The sequence below is a fragment of the Dama dama genome, chromosome 15 (genome assembly GCF_033118175.1).
Source record: "Dama dama isolate Ldn47 chromosome 15, ASM3311817v1, whole genome shotgun sequence".
NCBI lineage: Eukaryota > Metazoa > Chordata > Mammalia > Artiodactyla > Cervidae > Dama > Dama dama.
The window spans coordinates 17,575,357-17,595,863 of record NC_083695.1 but is presented as its reverse complement, the minus strand read 5'-3'; the positions used below and the strand labels follow the sequence as shown (position 1 = coordinate 17,595,863).

The 20,507-nt window shown below is 38.3% G+C and overlaps 1 protein-coding gene across 1 annotated transcript in view; it reads right to left on the bottom strand.

The window, feature by feature from the left end:
• BICC1 (BicC family RNA binding protein 1) overlaps positions 1–20,507 on the bottom strand; it is a 368,187-nt gene that overhangs the window by 327,037 nt on the left and 20,643 nt on the right. The window lies entirely within an intron of this gene.

The following is a 20,507-nucleotide window of genomic DNA, read 5'->3' as shown; positions in this document are numbered from 1 at the left end:
GGGATCTGAAGGAAGATTAGAGATATGCATTCTCAACGTTACGTGAAAAATAAACATGATGTGCAATGTTAAGAGTTTATGACGAGATGGTGATAAAAGATCTAATGTTTTAAGAAAACACAAACACACAAACATTGTTGTCAAGCTGAATGAGAACCTATTTCTTAACTCCTAACTAAAAATTAATACCAGTTAAAATCTAAATCAAGACAGAGTGGAACTAGTAAAAGAATAGACATATAGATCAATGGAATAGAATAAAAAGCCCAGAAATAGACCCACACAAGTAGAAACACCTTACTTTTGAAAAAAGGCACAAAAGCAATTCACTGAAAAAAGAATAGTCTTTTCCACAAGTGGTACTAGGACAACTGGATATCCATATGCAAAATAGTAATAAAAAACCTAGACTTAGATCTTACACCTTAACAAAAAAATTAACACGAAATGAGTCCCAAATGTAAAATTCAAAACTATAAAGGTTCCAGAAGAAAAAATAGGAGAAAATTTACATGACCTTGGGTTTAGTGGCAAGTTTTTAGATACATATCAAAACCACAATCTAAGAAAGAAAATATACGGAAGTTATACTTATGAAATTTAAAGCTTTTCTGTGAAGGATCACATTAAGAAAATGAAGAAATAAGCCAAATATTGGGAGAAAATATTCATAAAACATGTATCTGATAATGGAGTTATATACAGAAATATACAAAGAATTTTTGAAACTCAATAATAAGAAAACAACCCAATTTAAAAATGAGTGGGGACTTCCTGGTGGTCCAGTGGCTAAGTCTCTGCTCCCCAATGCAGGAGGCAGGCGTTCGATCCCTAGTCAGGAACTAGAAAGATCTCACATGCCGCAATGAGAATGGAAGATCCTGGAGCAGCCAAATAAGTAAGTAAATATAAATAAAAATTTTAAAATAAAATAAAAATGGACAAAGAATCTGAACAAATGCCTCACTGAATAAGATATACAGATGACAAATGACATGTTTATATGAAAAGTTGGTCAACATCATACATCAATAGGGAAACACATATAAGGTGCTATTACACATCTACTAGAATGGCTAAAATCTAAAACACTTTCAATGCCAAATGCTAATGAAAATGCAGAAAAACAGGAACTCTCATTCACTGCCAGGGGGAAGGCACAATGGTTTGACTTTAGAATATGGTTTGACATGTCATAAAGCTAAACATAGTCTTAACATGCAACCCAGCAATCACATTCCTAGGAATTTATCCAATTCATTTGAAAATTTACATCCATACAAACAACTGCGTGAGAATGTTTATAGAAGTTTTATTCAGAATAGCCAAATGGAAACAATCTCAACAGGTAAATATATTTTTTTTAAAAAAGGTCTTCCAGGAACCTCCCTGTGATCCAGTGGTCAAGACTCTCTGTTTTCACTGCAGGGGGCTCAGGTTCTATCCGTGGTCAGGGAAGTTCCATGCCACACAGTGCAGCCAAAAAAACAACAATAATAATCTTCCATACAATGAAATACTATTAAGGAAAAAAAGAGTGAAGTATGTAAAGCTATGCAAAAGTAAGGATGAATCTTAAATACACACAGCTAAGTAAAAGAAGGAGAAGGCAATGGCGACCCACTCCAGTGCTCTTGCCTGGAAAATCCCATGGATGGAGGAGCCTAGTAGGCTGTGGTCCACGAGGTCGGGAAGAGTCGGACATGGCTGAGCGACTTCACCTTCACTTTTCACTTTCATGCATTGGAGAAGGAAATGGCAACCCACTCCAGTGTTCTTGCCTGGAGAATCCCAGGGATGGGGTCGCACAGAGTCAGACACGACTGAAGTGACTTAGCAGTAGCAAGTAAAAGAAAACCAGTCTGAAAAGGCCACACTCTATGTGATTAAATTTATGTGACCTTCAGAATAAAGGTAATATTATAAAGATAGTAAACAGTCTGTCATTTCCAGAAGGCTGGGAAGAGATGAGGGTTGAATAGATAAAGTACATGGGATTTTTAGGATGGTGAAAGTATTCTATATATTATAATGGTGAATATATGACATTCTGCATTTGTCAAAACCCATAAAACTTAACAGCATACAGAGAAAACCTCAATGTATGCAAATTTAAAATTATTTATGAAATTGAAAAATCCCAGAATGGAATGTACACAGTGACAAAAGAATATAACAAACGTACAAAATAAATTCACCAAAGAGGTAAATGCTGACCTAAGCATCCTTAGAAGTGCAGTGTGACTATGTATAAAATATAGGTTACTAATGAGAACCCACTATTTAGCACAGAGAACTCTACTCAATTCTCTGTGGTGATCTAAACAGGAAAGAAACCTAAAAAAGAGGGGATATATGTATAGATATAACTGATTAATTTTGCTGTACAACAGAAATTAATACATTATAAATAAACTATACTCCAACAAAAAATTTCTTTAAAAGACAATAAAATTTAAATTTTTCCATTTGCAACAAGATGAACAGTCTTGGAAGTGTATTTTGCTTAGTGAAATAAGTCATACAGAGAAAGACAAACATTGCATGATATCACTTACACGTGGACTCTAAAAAATAAAACAAACCAGTGAATATAACAAAAAAAATAAACAGATACACAGACACAGAGAACAAACTACAGTAGGGTTTATCTGTGGGGAGAGGGAAGGAGGGAGGGGCATCATAGAGGCAAGACACAAACTAAATTATGTATGAAATAAGTAAGCTATAGGGATATATTGTACAACATAGGGAACACAGCCAACATTTTATAGTAACTATAAATGGAGTACAGTTTTTAAAAATTGTAAGTCACTATGTTGTACACCTAAAACATACATTATTGTATATCAAAAAAACATTTTTAAAGAAATAAGTGCAGTGTGTAAAGGTAAAGGCCAAAGGAAGTGTGCATAAGCTCTGTTGATAAAACTCTTTCTCACAGGGGGTATTTATAAACAATTCTAAAACCATCATATACTATATACTGGACTTGAAAAATTAAATAAATGATGGATGCTGGGAGCCAGATTTCTCATTGTTGGAGTGGTGTTGACAAACAACAGAAGAAAGCTCTAATGATCCATGTGGTAACAGATTAGAGTTGGCGCAATCAGTTCTGAGCTCATGTGTGCTGTTGTTGTTTTTCAGTCTCTAAGTCATGTCCAGCTCTTTTTTGTGATCCCATGAACTCTAGCCCACCAGGCTCCCCTGTCCATGGAATTCTCCAGACAAGAAGACTGGAGTGGATTGCCATTTCCTTTTCCAGGGAATCTTCTTGACCCAGGAACTGAACACACATTTCCTGCATTGGCAGGCAGATTCTTTACCACTGAGTCACTTGGGGAGCTCATATTTAGCTTAATACATATACAGAAGGATGCAAATAGAAATATTTAAAAATATGAGTGTGTATGGCTTACTATACACAATATAGCTGCTTACTCTGTCAGCTGAGAGGGCCTAGAAACAACACAACTCAGTAACAATGAGTACGCCAGATCTTGCTTTCTGATGCCATTCTCCAATAAAAGAAACCAGGGTTCCTTAGAGAAATGGCTGATTCTAGAGCTGGCCAAGGAGTATAAAGATGAGCTTAGCTATCTGGCAATGCTAGAAAGCGAGTGCTCGAAATAGAAAGAAAGAAAGGCATCAACACTGGGGATACGTCAAAGCGACACAGGAACCAAGTCAAAGAGCTCCCAATGGCCAAAGCTGGAACAATCTGAGCGCCAAAATAAAGAAGTATTGCCTTCTACCCCAGAGTATAAAATAAATATTCATGGTCTATACTGATATAGCAAATGATTGAATAAAGAAATAAAAGTGGGGTTCTTCCCTGGTGGTTCAGAGGTTGACTTTGCGCTTCTGATGCAGGGGGCAGAGGCTGGACCCCTGTCTGGGGAACTAAGATCCCACATGCTGCAGAACATGGCCCAAAAAAATTAATTAAAAATAATAATAATGATGATTAAATTTTTTAATAATCAACAAATAAAGAGATAAACCATTAATTAATAATAAGAAGTAAACAAATCTCCTATGCAAAACAATTCCAAAATATTACCTAGACTCTCCCCTCACAAGGAGTTACAGCAGGAGTCCCTACTGAAGTGTGGACTGAACATCGGCACTTCCTTCTGTGTCCATTATAGAAAGAGGAAATGTTTACAAGAGCATCATTACAGTAAAGAAACCTGACAAACACTACGTCAGCCAAGTGATCAGGATTAGCATCAATAGTGACAGGTCATATGGATGACAGGTGGTGAGAACGGTACTTCACCGCTCTGGTCTCACTCCCCAAAACGCATCACCCCAGCTGAACCAGGAGAAAAACCTAAGACAAACCCCCAAATGAGGGACATTCCTAACCAGTACCCCCTCAGATTGTCAAAATCATCAAAAACACGGGGAGTCTGAGAATCTGTCAGCCAAAAGGAGCCTAAGGAAATGTGACGATTAATGTAATGTGGTATTCTGCATGGGATCCTGGAAGAGAAAAAGCACATCAGGTTAAAAAAAAAAAAGAAGGAAATCTGAATAAAATATAGATTCTGGGTCATAACAATATACCATTATTGTGAAAATGTGCCACACTAATGTAAGGTGTTAATAATAAGAGGAAAAAGGGTGGGCTGTATGGAGATTCTCTATTCACAACTACTCTGTAAATCTGAAATTGCTCTAAAATAAAGTTTATTTTTTAAAAATTCTACTAGAATGAATTAAAAATTCTCACCTGTGAAGGAAATAAGAATCATATGTTATTTCTCTAGGTATCAATTTGAACACATCTAAAAGTCTAGCACATTCTTTAAATATTAAAAATAAAATGAAACCTGATACATTTACAAGGCAGGAGGCCAAATGTTATCACTTTTTTAAAGTGTGTCATTTTTTTAAAAACAAGTATAAACATCCTCTGGATTGTAAAACTGATGTTTTAATATTGATTTTTTTCTTAAGTATTTGAAACTACTGATAAGATAATAGGACAACAAATTAAATTATGACAATAAAAGGGCCATTCATTTTAGGTAAAACTGTGGTCAACTGTGGGAGTCATTTGGATCTCGGTTTTTTCCTGCCACCATAAGAGCCACTGAATACTGAATCCCAGAGGTGACTCCTATAGGACTGGTAACCAGGACCACTGCTACCTGGAGGAGCAACTCTATACTGAAGTCTGAAAATAGGTATTAGGTTACTTGGCCCATACATACTTTTTTATTAATAATCTGAACTTGTTATCAATAATAAAATCAAGAGACTGATGACTGGTCAACTATACTGCAATAATATATATCTTTAATTTGGAGTCTGAATGTAAAAAAAATCAAATTTCTACCTTTCTGTTTGAACAATGGAAGATCTAGCCACACCTGGCCTGCATTTCCATAGGGCAACAACTTGATGCCACCGAGCAGAGCTGTCCCCTGCAGGCCGGGCACTGCCTCTCTAGTTTGCCTTAACCTCCATCACTCCCTGATTAATATCTCAATCCACTTCATTTATTATTTATAGCTCTACAATCTCCCACCCTATTACTTCTGAAACCTGAAAAACAACAAACGTGGAGACACAGCAACAATATCCATAAGCTAATACAAATAATATTATTTTTGTTTCATGACCCAGAAGTATCCCTGATTCATGTAATCAGGGGCAATCCTACTAAAAATGCCAAAATAGCATTAATTGCTTCATTCTGGTTCAAGAAAGAAATCATGGATTAGGGTGGATATATCATAGACAAAACAAGATACAAACACACACACTCCATTAATTCCCATTTACCTTTAGGAACCTAGAATAAATAAAAGGATGGCTATGGGCTCATTCACTGAGACAGAGGAACAAGGCTCTGGGCACCTGTGTGGACTTCTCTCGGAGCTAAAATAGCCCAACGAGGTTGCTCCTTGATCGCTCGCTACCCTCCAGAGGTTCTAAAACCTCCAGGGCACTAAAACATCACCAAATATAAGAAAATGGAGAAAATGATATTGACTAGAACCTGGCTCATAGAGGACTTGCTGTACATTTTACAAAAAATAAGTGAAGTGAAGAGAAGTTGCTCAGTCGTGTCTGACTCTTTGCAACCCCATGGACTGTAGCCTACCAGGCTCCTCTATCCATGGAAGTTTCCAGGCAAGAATACTGGAGTGGGTTGCCATTTCCTTCTCCAGGGGATCTTCCTGACCCAGGGATCAAACCCGGGTCTCCTGCACTGCAGGCAGACGCTTTACCATCTGAGCCACCAGGGAAGCCCCAACAACAACAAAAAAAACTCGACAATCTTCTTTGCATAAAACGTGAACTCCACAAAGGACATGTTAAAAGACCTTCTAGAGACAGCAGGACTAATGAGTGGGTTGGTTTGTTTCACTAAGGTGGAATATGCAATTTTGGGCAGCAGCAAAATTTTTTTAAAAAAGAAAAAAAGAAAGAGGCCTGGAGCTGCCACCAGAGGGCTAACTTCAACCTCTCCCAAGGCAGGGCCCTGCCTCTGTAGACAGTGTTTGTCCAACAAATATCTGAAGAATATGAGCCAGATTCTGAGCCTGATTGGAGCTCACTCACTTTTCTTGACATTTTCTATTTCTGTTACATATATTCGATAAATTGAAAGAAAAACTTTGAAGTCAAGTTAGTTCCAGCTAGTCATCATCATTCATGTCCAAGAAACAAGACTGAGCAAACCTCAGATACAGAAGAAAAACACCACAAGTAAGTAGCAAACCTTATACTCTCATATCTAATAAAGGAGTCACAGAATAGCAAACAACTTGAGGCCATAGTAATATATACTCTTAAGGATAAAGTTGAAATTTTCCATTTTAAACTTTGAAAGAATGAAATTATTCACAAAAATATATCGAAGGGATAACTTTTGAAGCAACCTGCTAGAGTACATCTATGAAAGTATAAATATAAATATTTAATTATAAACCAATACTACAATAATAGCACATCTATACATCTTAAACTAAAAGATGACTAAAATAATCTAAAAGGCAAAGCTAAAGTAAGCAGTGTAATAGGAGTAGCCATGTATTTTTAGAGTAAAACAAGCACCACTTATGAAAATCCTGTAGTATCTAAGAATGCTTTGAATAATTCAGCTATATTTTCAAATTGTTTCCAAGCCTTTAACTTGGTACTGAATAACCTCAATCAATGGACTTTTTGTTTTCCAATTATTTATTCATTTGCTTAGTCTTCATAAAGTTTTTCCTGAAAAAAGTACCGTGGTTAGGAAAACTATCATATGCAATCCTTACTATAGCCACATTGTCCTTAAGAATACACATTTACAATATTCATTAGATAATTCACAATCTAGAATAAAATGAGTTTTTTGTAATAATTACAAATAGTCAAGGATGTATTTGATTAGATGGACAAGACTCCATCACATAAAAGAACTGAATGTCATATCAAGGCAATGGGTCCCAGTCAGTCAGTCAGTTCAGTCACTCAGTCGTGTCTGACTCTTTGCGACCCCATGAATCACAGCACACCAGGCCTCCCTGTCCATCACCAACTCCTGGAGTCCACTCAAACCCATGTCCATCGAGTCGGTGATGACATCCAGCCATCTCATCCTCTGTTGTCCCTTTCTCCTCCTGCTCCCAATCCCTCCCTGCATCAGGGTCTTTTCCAATGAGTCAACTCTTTGCATGAGGTGGCCAAAGTACTGGAGTGTCAGCTTCAGCATCAGTCCTTCCAATGAACAGCCAGGACTGATCTGATCTCCTTTAGGATGGACTGGTTGGATCTCCTTGCAGTCCAAGGGACTCTCAAGAGTCTTCTCCAACACCACAGTTCAAAAGCATCAATTCTTTGGCGCTCAGCTTTCTTCACAGTCCAACTCTCACATCTGTACATGACCACTGGAAAAATCATAGCCTTGACTGGATGGACCTTTGTTGGCAAACTAACGTCTCTGCTTTTTAATATGCTATCTAGGCTGGTCATAACTTTCCTTCCAAGGAGCAAGCGTCTTTTAATTTCATGGCTGCAATCACCATCTGCAGTGATTTTGGAGCCCAAAAAATAAAGTCTGACACTACTTCCACTGTTTCCCCATCTATTTCCCATGAAGTGATGGGACCAGATGCCATGATCTTAGTTTTCTGAGTGTTGAGCTTTAAGCCAACTTTTTCACTCTCCTCTTTCACTTTCATCAAGAGGCTTTTAAGTTCCTCTTCACCTTCTGCCATAAGGGTGGTATCATCTGCATATCTGAGGTTACTGATATTTCTCCTGGCAATCTTGATTCCAGCTTGTGCTTCTTCCAGCCCAGCGTTTCTCATGATGTACTCTGCATATAAGTTAAATAAGCAGGGTGACAATATACAGCCTTGACGTACTCCTTTTCCTATTTGGAACCAGTCTGTTGGTCCATGTCCAGTTCTAACTGTTGCTACTAACAGAAACTAAACATATAAAACTGTAAATCCACAGAAACAAAAATCAGACATGAGTTTCCATTCCAAAAGTAAGCTTCACTTTAGGAAAATAATTCACTATATGATTTCTTTGAATAGCTATAAAGCCTAATACATTCAAAGTGAAAGAAAGTGAAAGTGAAGTTGCTCAGTCATCTCCGACTCTTTGCCAACCCATGGATTATAGCCTACCAGGCTCCTCCGTCCATGGGATTTTCCAGGCAAGAGTACTGGAGTGGGTTGCCATTTCCTTCTCCAGGGGATCTTCCAACCCAGGGATCGAACCCAGTTCTCCTGCATTGTAGGCAGACGCTTTACCATCTGAGCCACCAGGGAAGTCTCAATACATTCAAATTGGGGCTCAATTTTGATACTTGAGGAATAAGAGTTAATAACAATGTTGTCCAATGCTTTGTATCACTTTTTATCATTTGTTTTTAATTGTGATAAAATACATACAAAATTTACCAATTTGAACCATATTTAAGTACAGTTCAGTGGCATTAAGTATATTCACACTGTTGTGTAACCACCACCACCATCCAGGTGGTTTTCATCTAAGACTAGTTCATCTTACCAATCCGAAACTATACTCATTAAACAATAACTCAACTTCCCTCCTCCCATACCTTGACAACCACCATTCCACTTTCTGTCTCCATTAATTTGACTACTCTAAGTACTTCACATAAGAGTAATCATACAATATTTGTCTTTGGTGACTGGATTATTTCACTAAGCATAATATCATCAGGCCTGATCAGTCTGATAGCCTGTGTCCAGACTCGAGTTCCAAAACAGTTATATCAGATAGATTCTGCCCATGCAACAGCTGTCCAGGTGGGAAGATAGATCCCTGGAGCATTGTACTCTGCCATTCTCTCTCTAGCTCCCTCAGTCCACTGCATTACATGGCATGAATTCTATGAGAACACAGTCCACGGTTACTCAAAGAGACACTCCATTTGTTGCAAATAAACTGAAAGGGCAGATATTTTTATATTTAAGAAGTTACTGTGAAAGAATATGCTGACTTACTTGTTGCCATAATTATATATCTAGACTATCTTAAAGTTCAATTCTAGCCAAAATATTTTCTTAAAACATCAAGGAGTAATGTTGCAAAATGAAAACCAAAAATATAAGTATGGGTCTTTTATGAAAAATTCATTGAAAACCAAGGAATAATTTGTAACAAAACCACAAGTGAAGTTCCATATAAATTCCTCTTAAAAGTTATTCCCTCTGAAAACTTAATGTCTCATGGCTTGTTTTCCTCCATATCTTTAAAATTAGAAAAACAGAAATCATTTGATGGAAAGAAAACAATTCTGAGAAATTCCACTTCCAGTAGAGACAGACAAGGTAATAGAGACCCTCCTACTGTGGTTAACTAAAAAAAGATGAACATTTTTTTAAATCCACTTGCAGGCATCACAGCATCAACAAGAGACTGAAGAACGGCCAAGCCAGGATACAGTGAAGAACAGAAGACCAGGAATGGGAAAGCAGCATCGAGTGCCTTCTCCATGGGAAGATGTGCTGATTTCAGGGGGAGCATCTGAGAAACACGTCATGCCCTGCACAACCTCTCAGCTAGAAGCCAGAGAGCCAGGCATTCGAGTTATGTAAGATGATATGAACTTGAGTTTGAGCAAGCTCCAGGAGATGGTGAAGGAGAGTGCTGCAGTCCATGGGGTTGCAAAGAGTCGGACATGACATACTGAACAACAACAAAGATGACATCATACTGAACAAATGTATCGCCAAAGTGACTGTCCAAATAGTCAGGAAACATGAAAAGATGCTCAACCTCATTAGTAATCAAGAACATGCACATTTTAAGCCACAGTGCAATGCTGCTACACCCTCACCAGAATGACTACAATATAAAAGATTTACAATACCTATCATTGGCAAAGTTACAGAGCAACTGGAAAACTCTTAAGACTGCAGATACAGTGCAAGATGGTAATGACCACCTTGGAAAACTGGCAGTATCTTCTAAAACAAAACATATTCTTACCATATATCATTTTCACCCCAAGGCACACATCCAAGAGAAATTAGTTCATCAAACTACATACACAACAACACTCATAGCAGCTTTATTCATAATAGCTAACAGATAAAAAATAAATGATTGTCAGTACAATAAACTGGTATATGCATACAATAAAATACTCCAGAGCAAACAAAAGAACAAGTATGCAGCAATAAACATGTTTAAATAAAACTAAGGAAACTGGTCTCCAGCAAAAGTTGTATTCTACGTACACTTAAAGGGATTTTTTTTTTTTTTAGGATGAAGGTAAACATTACATAGAAACTTGGTTGTTAAGGAAGAAACGAAAAGTTCAAGAAATGGCAAATATGTAAATAGATTCACAAATTTATCCTCTTGATTTCTTCAAAATACACATGACTGTTCAAAACAAAAATTTATAGCATTGTACTGTGGGGTTTATAATTTGTGACAGTGGCTCAGATGTGTCAGGCTTTTTGCGATGCACAGAGTATAGCCCACCAGGCTCCTCTATCCATAGAATTCTCCAGGCAAGAATACTGGAGTGGGTAGTCATTCCCTTCTCCAGGAGATCTCCCCAACCCAGGGGTCAAACCCAGGTCTCTTGCACTGCAGACAGACTCTACCATCTGAGCTACCAGAGAAGCCGTAACACATACAGGAACAAAATAATAAAGACTGGAGGATGGTGATAAATGGTTGCAAAGCCTTTCCTTTCACATGAAGTGGCACAGAAATTAAATAGATTGTGTCAACTTGAGGATGCATAGTGTTATACTACATCTACTATTTAAAAAAATAAGGAAAAGAGCTACTGCTAGAAATCTAAAGTTAAATGAAAATTTTATAAGAAATCAATTAACCTAAAAGAAGGCTGGACAGGAAAAAAAAATCAAAGAACATGCCATTATATATTTGTTCAAACCCATATAATGTACAACATCAAAAGTGAGCCCTAGTGTAAATTATGGATTTGGCGTGATTACAATGTGCCAATGTAGGGTCAGCACTTAGAACTACTGTACTACTCTGGTGGGAGATGTTGTTAATGACTCTCCATGTGTGAGGACAGGGAATGGATGGGAAAACTCTGAAACTTCTACTCAATTTTCCTGTGAACCTAAAACTGCTCTAAAAAATAAAGTCTATTGAAAATCAAATTAAAAAACAGATGAGACAAATAACAAATAGTAAAGTTACAGACCTAAATCCAACATCAATAATCACATTAAATATGTATGGAACTAAGTGTCCAAGGCAAGGGTTGTCACATGGAGAGGATAAATTATGATATGTTCACACCACAGAAAACATCCAGCAATGAAAATCAATAAGCTCCAGTATACACAATTAGATCAATTTCAAATTTTGAGTGAGAAAACCAGACCCAACAGGTTATATACAGTATAATTGCATTTAGATGAAGTTTAAAAGAAGGCAAAACCCAACAAAGTATACAGGGATGGAGATTTATATATAAAACACACACGCATACACACACACTTGGTAAAACTATATGGTAAACTAAAACAGATTCTACTCTCCAAATGAAGAGAGTTATGACTTCAAAGGTCGCATGAAGTCAGAGCTTCGAGATGCTGATAATATTGTCTTTCTTGACCTGAGTGGTGTGAATCATTTATAATTCATTTTTGCTACATTTCTTGTATCTCTATTAAACTTGACAATTTAAATGATCAAAAACAAAAATCACTCTGAAACGAGTGACTAGATTGTTGTTGCCATTTAGTTGTGAAGTCTTGTCTGACTCTTTGCAACCCCGTGGACTGCAGCACACCAGGCTTTCCTGTCCTTCACCATTTCCCAGAGTTTGCTCAAACTCACATCCATTGAGTCGGTGATGCTATCCAACCATCCCAGGTTTGAAATGTTAGGATGGAAACAGTCATAATAAAAGCACTCAAAAAAAGTATATTTAGAAAAGGCACTCATGGTGATAAAACACAGGAAAATTCTATACCACAAGTTCAGTGTCACAAAATTTTCAAATTCATAAATATAATAATCATATAATGTTCCTTGATTAGCTATTTTCTAAATATGAAATTCAATTCCATTTTGGAATGGATAATAAACGTTTACCAAATGACTAGGTCAATTCTTCCAAATGGTTTGAGTTTTTCATTACTCCAAAAACTGTACAGTCTTATTTTCAACACTAGCATAAGACTTTTCAGGTGACATATTTTGGTATATTTTGAGTTAATAGATAACCGGACAACATAAGCATGAATGAAAGAATGCCAGCTTCATAGAAGGTAGTTTCTTTCGTCTTCTTAATTAAAAATTACTGTGAAGCCACCCGTGTGCCAACCCAGGAGACATAAGTGATGCAAGTTCAATCCCTGAGTCAGGAAGATCCCCTGGAGGAGAGCATGGCAACCCACTCCAGTACTCTTGCCTAGAGAATTCCAAGACAGAGGAGCCCGGTGGGCTATCCTCCCTGGGTCACAGAGAGTCAGACACATCTGAAGTGACTTAGCTTGCACGCATGTGAAGATACAGAAAACAGACTTGTGATTGCCAAGGTGAGGGATGGGAAGTTTGGAATTAGCAGATGCAAACTATTATATATAGGATGGATAAACAACAACAATTTCCTACTGTATAGCACAAGGAACCATATTCAGTATCTTGTGATAAACCATAAAGGAAAAGAATATGAAAAAGAATATATATATATGTAAAACTGAGTAACTTTGCTGCAGAGCAGAAATTAACATGGTAAATCAACTATTCTTCCACACAATTTTTTTTAATTACTGTGAAAATCATTGGCTGGATGAGTTAACAGCTTTCACTCTCTTAGTCTATAAAATTCAAGTAGGTATAGAATTTTTTCACCCAAAGATTAACCTCTCTTACCTTTCACAGCAACAACAAAAATATCTAGAATTTTAAAACAGCTTTCTTCAAGACTTCCTTGGCAGTCTGTGCTCTCAATAGAAAGGGCACTGGTTTGATCCCTGGTTGGAGAACTAAGATCCCACATGCTGCACAGGACAGCCGAAAGTCTTTTTTGTTTAAAAAAAGAAAATCTTTATTCTTCTCTACCACTAATTCCAATTCACCCTCAGAGATTTGGGTAGGCCAGGTGTGTTCTCACATCACTTGGAGGTCGTGAACTCAGATGTGGCTTTACTCAGTTAGTGGACACAGGAACCCTGGGTGTGCTGGATTCGTAGAGCTGAAGGAACACTTCCTCTCCCACATTTCCGAGCACTGAACTCAAGTGTCCCTTCTACGGATGACAAAATGAGCGCGAGAAAAAGGCACATACACCTTGGGGCAGAAGAAAAACATGGTCATTTGATGCCATCTGTTTCTAATTTCCAGAAATTTTAATTCTAACATGTATACTTTTGAGGCGAGGGGCTTGTTTTGTTTTTTTGGTGCTAAAAGAGAGTAGGTGGATTTACGTCTCCAGTGGACCCTGGCCCTGCTACAAACTGCACAAATGCATATACTCCTGAATATGGAGTGATCTGAATGTATACAGCATCGAGTCAGAGGTTCTAGATCCACCTTCCAAATCTAACTGCCTCATCACCGTGGCCAACCTCAATTTCTCTGCCTCCAAAATTGGGTAACTAGTTTCTTAAGAATGCTTAAGAGATACTGAGAAATGTTAAAATGTTCAACGACTAATCATGTATTACCCCTAAATAAGTATATCCTGATGTGTGGTATAACAGGGAAACATATTAGTTCATTAGTGATGCCATAACTAAGTACCACAAACTAGATGGCTTAAACTATAGAAACTTGCATTGAAAATTTAAATTTAAAAAAAAAATTAAAAAAAGAAAATTTAAATTTAAAATTCTGGAAGCTAGAAGTCCAAAATGAAGGGGCTTCAAGGCTGGATTCCTCTGAGCACTGTGAGGGATGGCCAGGTTCTCCTATTGTGTCTTCACACTGTCTGCCCTCTATGTGTCTGTGTGTCCAAACTTCCCATTTACAAATACATTAGTTATACGGGATTAGGGTCCACCCTAATGGCTTCACTTTGATTACTTATGTAAAGATCCGATCTCTAAACAAGGTCACATTCTGAGATTCTGGGAGTCAGAACATCAACATATGAATTTTGAGTGGACACAATTCAATGTATTAATATGACATATACAGACATGTATGTATGTTGTATATTATACATATGCATGTATATATATTATGTATGTTTGACTGTAACTAGAACCATTCTAATCAATTATCAAGACAATTTAATTGTACTGCTTTTCACTCCACTTTTTTTAAAGTTTTTTTTTTACTGAAGCATTATTGATTTACAGTGTCGTGTCAATCGCTGCCATAAAGTGACTCAATTATGCATATATATACATTTTACTATATTCTTTTCCATTATGGTTTATCACACAAAACTGACTGTAGTTCCCTGTGCTATACATTAGGACCTTGTTGTTTATTTCATTCCACTTCTAAAGTGTCTCATGTCCCTAGTAACATGTATTTTTAAAACAGTGCATGGCATTTTTAATTCTTTCCTTTCTAGATTCATAACACATATCGCACTTACACATCCATGCTTCAAGGCTTAACAGAGGTGTTTCTAGTCAAACAGCCTGAAACAAACATTCAAAATAGGGCATACTTTCCAATGAAGGTAAAGATTATAGTGTAACCAGCAGGAATGTGCAAGCAGGCAATAATTTAACTTAGTAGCTGAGCCAAACCATGATAGTCCACTTCAAAAATAAAGAAATCTGAGAAAGTGATACTGTTACAATTGTTAACTATGGAATGCAAGAACATTTAAACTTCAAGTCATACAAATCCATCTCATATATTTATTTTTTTAAAGAAATGCTTATTCAGTACATTTGGGGTTTGAGAGCTTGAAAACAAATGAATCCCTTTTCCTGTTATATGCATGTTAACACCAAATGTAAACGCTATTACATGGTTCCAGTTACCACAGGACCCTGCCTTCATGCTGACTTATTTTTACCCATCTCTCAGAAGGAAATAATCATGGTTCAGGTTTCAACGGATTTGTTTTCACCCTTATGAAATGTACAAAGTGTTCCCCTCTTGAAACTTTTAACAAAAGGTGAAGAATTTGCCAGGATTCTTCAAGTGCTTTTGCTCTTTCATTTTGAAAACTTTTAAATAGTTTTTAAAAGATCATGACTGGTTATAAAGGTTTACCTAAGGCAAATCTGTCATATCAGTCATATCAGGTTAAAATGATAACCAGTCATATCAGGTTAAAAATGAGATGACAGCTCACAGGAGTTTTCCTTTTTTGGGATTTTATTATAGTCAATAAAACATAAAATATACCATTTCTTAACCTTTTTTAAGATTTTTAAGTAACTCCAAGATGGTGGAATAGAATAATGTGCGCTCACCTTCTCCTGTGAGAACTCCAAAATTACAACTCACTGCTGAACAACCATCGACAGGAGAACATTGGATCCCACCAAAAAAAGATACCCCACGTTCAAGGGCAAAGGAGAAGCCCCAGCAAGATGGTAGGAGGGGCAAAATTGCATTTAGAATTAAACCCCATACCCGCCAGAGACGTTTGGAGGACTCTAACAAACCTTGTGTGCACCAGGACCCAGAGACCCCACAGAGACTGAGCCAGAACTGTGTTTGAGAGTCTCCTGAGGAGGTACGGGTCAGCAGTGGACTGCTGCAGGGGCAGGGGCTCTGGGTGGAGTAGACCTGGGTATGGCATAAGCCCTCTTGGAGGAGGCGCCATTAACTCCATCACAGAGACGCCAGAACTTACACAGGACTGAGGAAACAGACTCTTGGAGAGCACAAACAAAAGCTTATGTGCACCAGGACCCAGGAGAAAGGAGCAGTGACCTCACAAGAGACTGACCCAGACTTGCCCATAAGTGTTCAGGAGTCTCTGGCAGAGACGTAGGTAGGTGGTGGCCTGCTGCAGGGCTGGGGGCCCTGAGTGCAGCAGTGCAAGGATGGGACCCTTTCATTACCTCCACCATAGTTTGGCCTCAGGTCAAACAACGAGGGAACACAGCTCCGCCCATCAACAAAAAATTGGATTAAAGAGTTACTAAACATGGGCCCACCCATCAGAACAAGACCCAGTTCCGCCCCCCCCCCCCCGCCCCCCGCCAGTCAGTCTCTCCCACCAGGAAGCTTCCATAAGCCTCTTATCCTTCTCCATCAGAGGGCAGACATAGTGAAGACCACAATCACAGAAAACTAACCAATCTGATCATATGGACCACAGCCTTGTCTAACTCAATGAAACTATGAGCCATGCCATGTAGGGCCACCCAAGACAGACAGGTCATGGTGGAGAGTTCCAACAAAAAACGTGGTCCACTGGAGAAGGGAATGGCAAACCACTTCAGTATTCTTGCCTAGAGAACCCCAAGAACAGTATGAAAAGGCAAAAAGATAGGACACTGAAAGATGAACTCCCCAGGTCAGTAGGTGCCCAATATGCTACTAGAGATTACTAGAGAGATAACTTTAGAATGAACAGAAGGAGCCAAAGCAAAAACAACACCCAGTTGTGGATGTAACTGGTGATGGAAGTAAAGTCTGATGCTATAAAGAGCAATACTGCATAGGAACCTGGAATGTTAGGTCCATGAATCAAGACATATTGGAAGTGGTCAAAGAGGAGACGGCAAGAGTGAACATCGAAATTTTAGGAATCAGCGAACTAAAATGTACTGGAATGGGTGAATTTAACACAGATGACCATTATATCTACTACTGTAGGGAAGAATCCCTTAAAAAAAAAAAAAAAAGAATCCCTTAGAAGAAATGGAGCAGCCCTCATAGTCAACAAAAGATATGAAATGCAGTACTTGGATGCAATCTCAAAAATGACAGAATGATCTCTGTTCATTTCCAAGGCAAACCATTCAATATCACAGTAATCCAAGTCTATGCCCCAACTAGTAATGCTGAAGAAGCTGAAGGTGAACAGTTCTATGAAGACCTACAAGACCTTCTAGAACTAACACCCAAAAAAGGTGTTCTTTTCATTAGAGGGGACTAGAATGCAAAAGTAGGAAGTCAAGAGATCCCGGGAGTAAAGGCAAAAATTGGTCCTGGAGTACAAAACAAAGCAGGTCAAAGGCTAACAGAGTATTGCCAAGAGAATGCACTGGTCATAGCAAACACCCTCTTCCAACAACACAAGAGAAGACTCTACACAAGGACATCATCAGATGGTCAATACCAAAATCAGATTGATTATATTTTTTTCAGCCAAAGATGGAGAAGCTCTATACAGCCAGCAAAAATAAGACAGGGAGCTGACTGTGGCTCAGATCATGAACTCCTTATTGTCAAATTCAGACTTAAATTAAAGAAAACAGGGAAAACCATTAGACCATTGAGGTATGATCTACATCAAATTCCTTATGATTATACAGTGGAAGTGACAAATAGATTCAAGGAATTAGATCTGATAGACAGAGTGCCTGAAAAACAATGGACGGAGGTTCGTGACACTGTACAGGAGGCAGTGATCAAGACCATCCCCAAGGAAAAAAATGTAAAAAGGCAAAATGGTTGTCTGAGGAGACCTTACAAATAGCTGAGAAAAGAAGAGAAGTGAAAGGCAATGGAGAAAAAGAAAGATACACCCATCTGAATGCAGAGTTCTAAAGAATAGCAACAAGAGATAAGAAAGCCTTCCTCAACCAGATCTGAAAGAGACACGTGGACCCCAATGTTCATCACAGCACTGTTTATAATAGCCAGGACATGGAAGCAACCTAGATGCCCATCAGCAGACAAATGGATAAGGAAGCTGTGGTACATATACACCATGGAATATTACTCAGCCATTAAAAAGAATACATTTGAATCAGTTCTAATGAGATGGATGAAACTGGAGCCCATTATACACAGTGAAGTAAGCCAGAAAGATAAAGACCAATACAGTATACTAACGCATATATATGGAATTTAAAAAGATGGTAATGATAACCCTATATGCAAAACAGAAAAAGAGACACAGATGTACAGAACAGACTTTTAGACTCTGTGGGAGAAGGCGAAGGTGGGATGTTCTGAGAGAACAGCATTGAAACAAGTATACTATCAAGGGTGAAACAGATCACCAGCTCAGGTTGGATGCATGAGACAAGTGCTCCGGCCTGGTGCACTGGGAAGACCCAGAGGGATGGGATGGAAAGGGGGATGTGAGGGGGGATCGGGATGGGGAACACATATAAATCCATGGCTGATTCATGTCAATGTATGGCAAAAACCACTACAATATTGTAAAGTAATTAGCCTCCAACTAATAAAAATAAATGGAAAAAAAAAGCCTTCCTCAGTGATCAGTGCAAAGAAATAGAGGGAAACAATAGATTGGAAAAGACTAGAGATCTCGTCAAGAAAAATTAGAGTTATCAAGGGAATATTTCATGCAAAGATGGGCACAATAAAGGACAGAAATGGTATGGACCTAACAGAAGCAGAAGATATTAAGAAGAGGTAGCAACAATACATAGAAGAACTATACAAAAAAGATCTTCATGACCCAGATAACCATGGTGGTGTGATCACTCACCTAGAGCCAGACATCCTGGAATGCGAAGCCAAGCGGGCCTTAGGAAGCATCACTATGAACAAAGCTAGTGGAGGTGATGAAATTCCAGTTGAGCTATTTCAAATCCTGAAAGATGATGCTGTGAAAGTGCTGCACTCAATATGCCAGCAAATTTGGAAAACTCAGCAGTGGCCACAGGACTGGAAAAGGTCAGTTTTCATTCCAATCCCAAAGAAAGGTAATGCCAAAGAATGCTCAACTACTACACAACTGCACTCATCTCACATGCTAGCAAAGAAATGCTCCAAATTCTCCAAGCCAGGCTTCAACAGTATGTGAACTGTGAACTTCCAGATGTTCAAGCTGGACTTAGAAACCACAGAGGAAGCAAAGATCAAATTGCCAACATCCATTGGATCATCAAAAAAGCAAGAGAGTTCCAGAAAAACATCTACGTCTGTTTTATTGACTATGCCAAAGCTTTTGACTGTGTGGATCACAACAACCTGTGGAAAATTCTTCAAGAGATGGGAATACCAAACCACCTGACCTGCCTCTTGAGAAATCTGTATGCAGGTCAGGAAGCAACAGTTAGAACTGGACATGGAACAACATCCTGGTTCCAAATCAGGAAAGGAGTACATCAAGACTATATACTGTCACCCTGCTTATTTAACTTATATGCAGAGTACATCATGAGAAATGCTGGGCTGGATGAAACACAAGCTGGAATCAAGATTTCCAGGAGAAATACCAATAACCTCAGATATGCAGATGACACCCTTAGGGCAGAAAGTGAAGAAGAACTAAAGAGCCTCTCGATGAAAGTAAAAGAGGAGAGTGAACAAGTTGGCTTAAAACTCAACATTCAGAAAACTAAGATCATGGCATCTGATCCCATCACTTCATGGCACATAGATGAGGAAACAATGGAAACAGTGACAGACTTTTATTTTCTTGGGCTCCAAAATCACTCCAGATGGTGACTGCAGCCATGAAATTAAAAGATGAAATTAAAAGAAAAGTTATGCCCAACCTAGACAGCATATTAAAAAGCAGAGACATTACTTTGCCAACAAAGGTCCACCTAGTCAAAGCTATGGTTTTTCCACTAGTCATGTATGGATGTGAGAGTTGGACTATAAAGAAAGCTGAGCACCGAAGAATTGATGCTTTTGAACTGTGGTGTTGGAGAAGACTCTTGAGAGTCCCTTGGACTGCAAGGAGATCAAACCAGTCCATATTAAAGGAAATCAGTCCTGAATATTCACTGGAAGGACTAATGCTGAAGCTGAAACTCCAATACTTAGACCACCTGATGCAAAGAACTGACTCACTGGAAAAGACCCTGATAGTGGGAAAGACTGAAGGCGGGAGGAGAAGGGGATGACAGAGGATGAGATGGTTGGATGGCATCACCAACTCAGTGGGCATGAATTTGAGTAACCTCTGGGAATTGGTGATGGACAGGGAAGCCTGGCGTGCT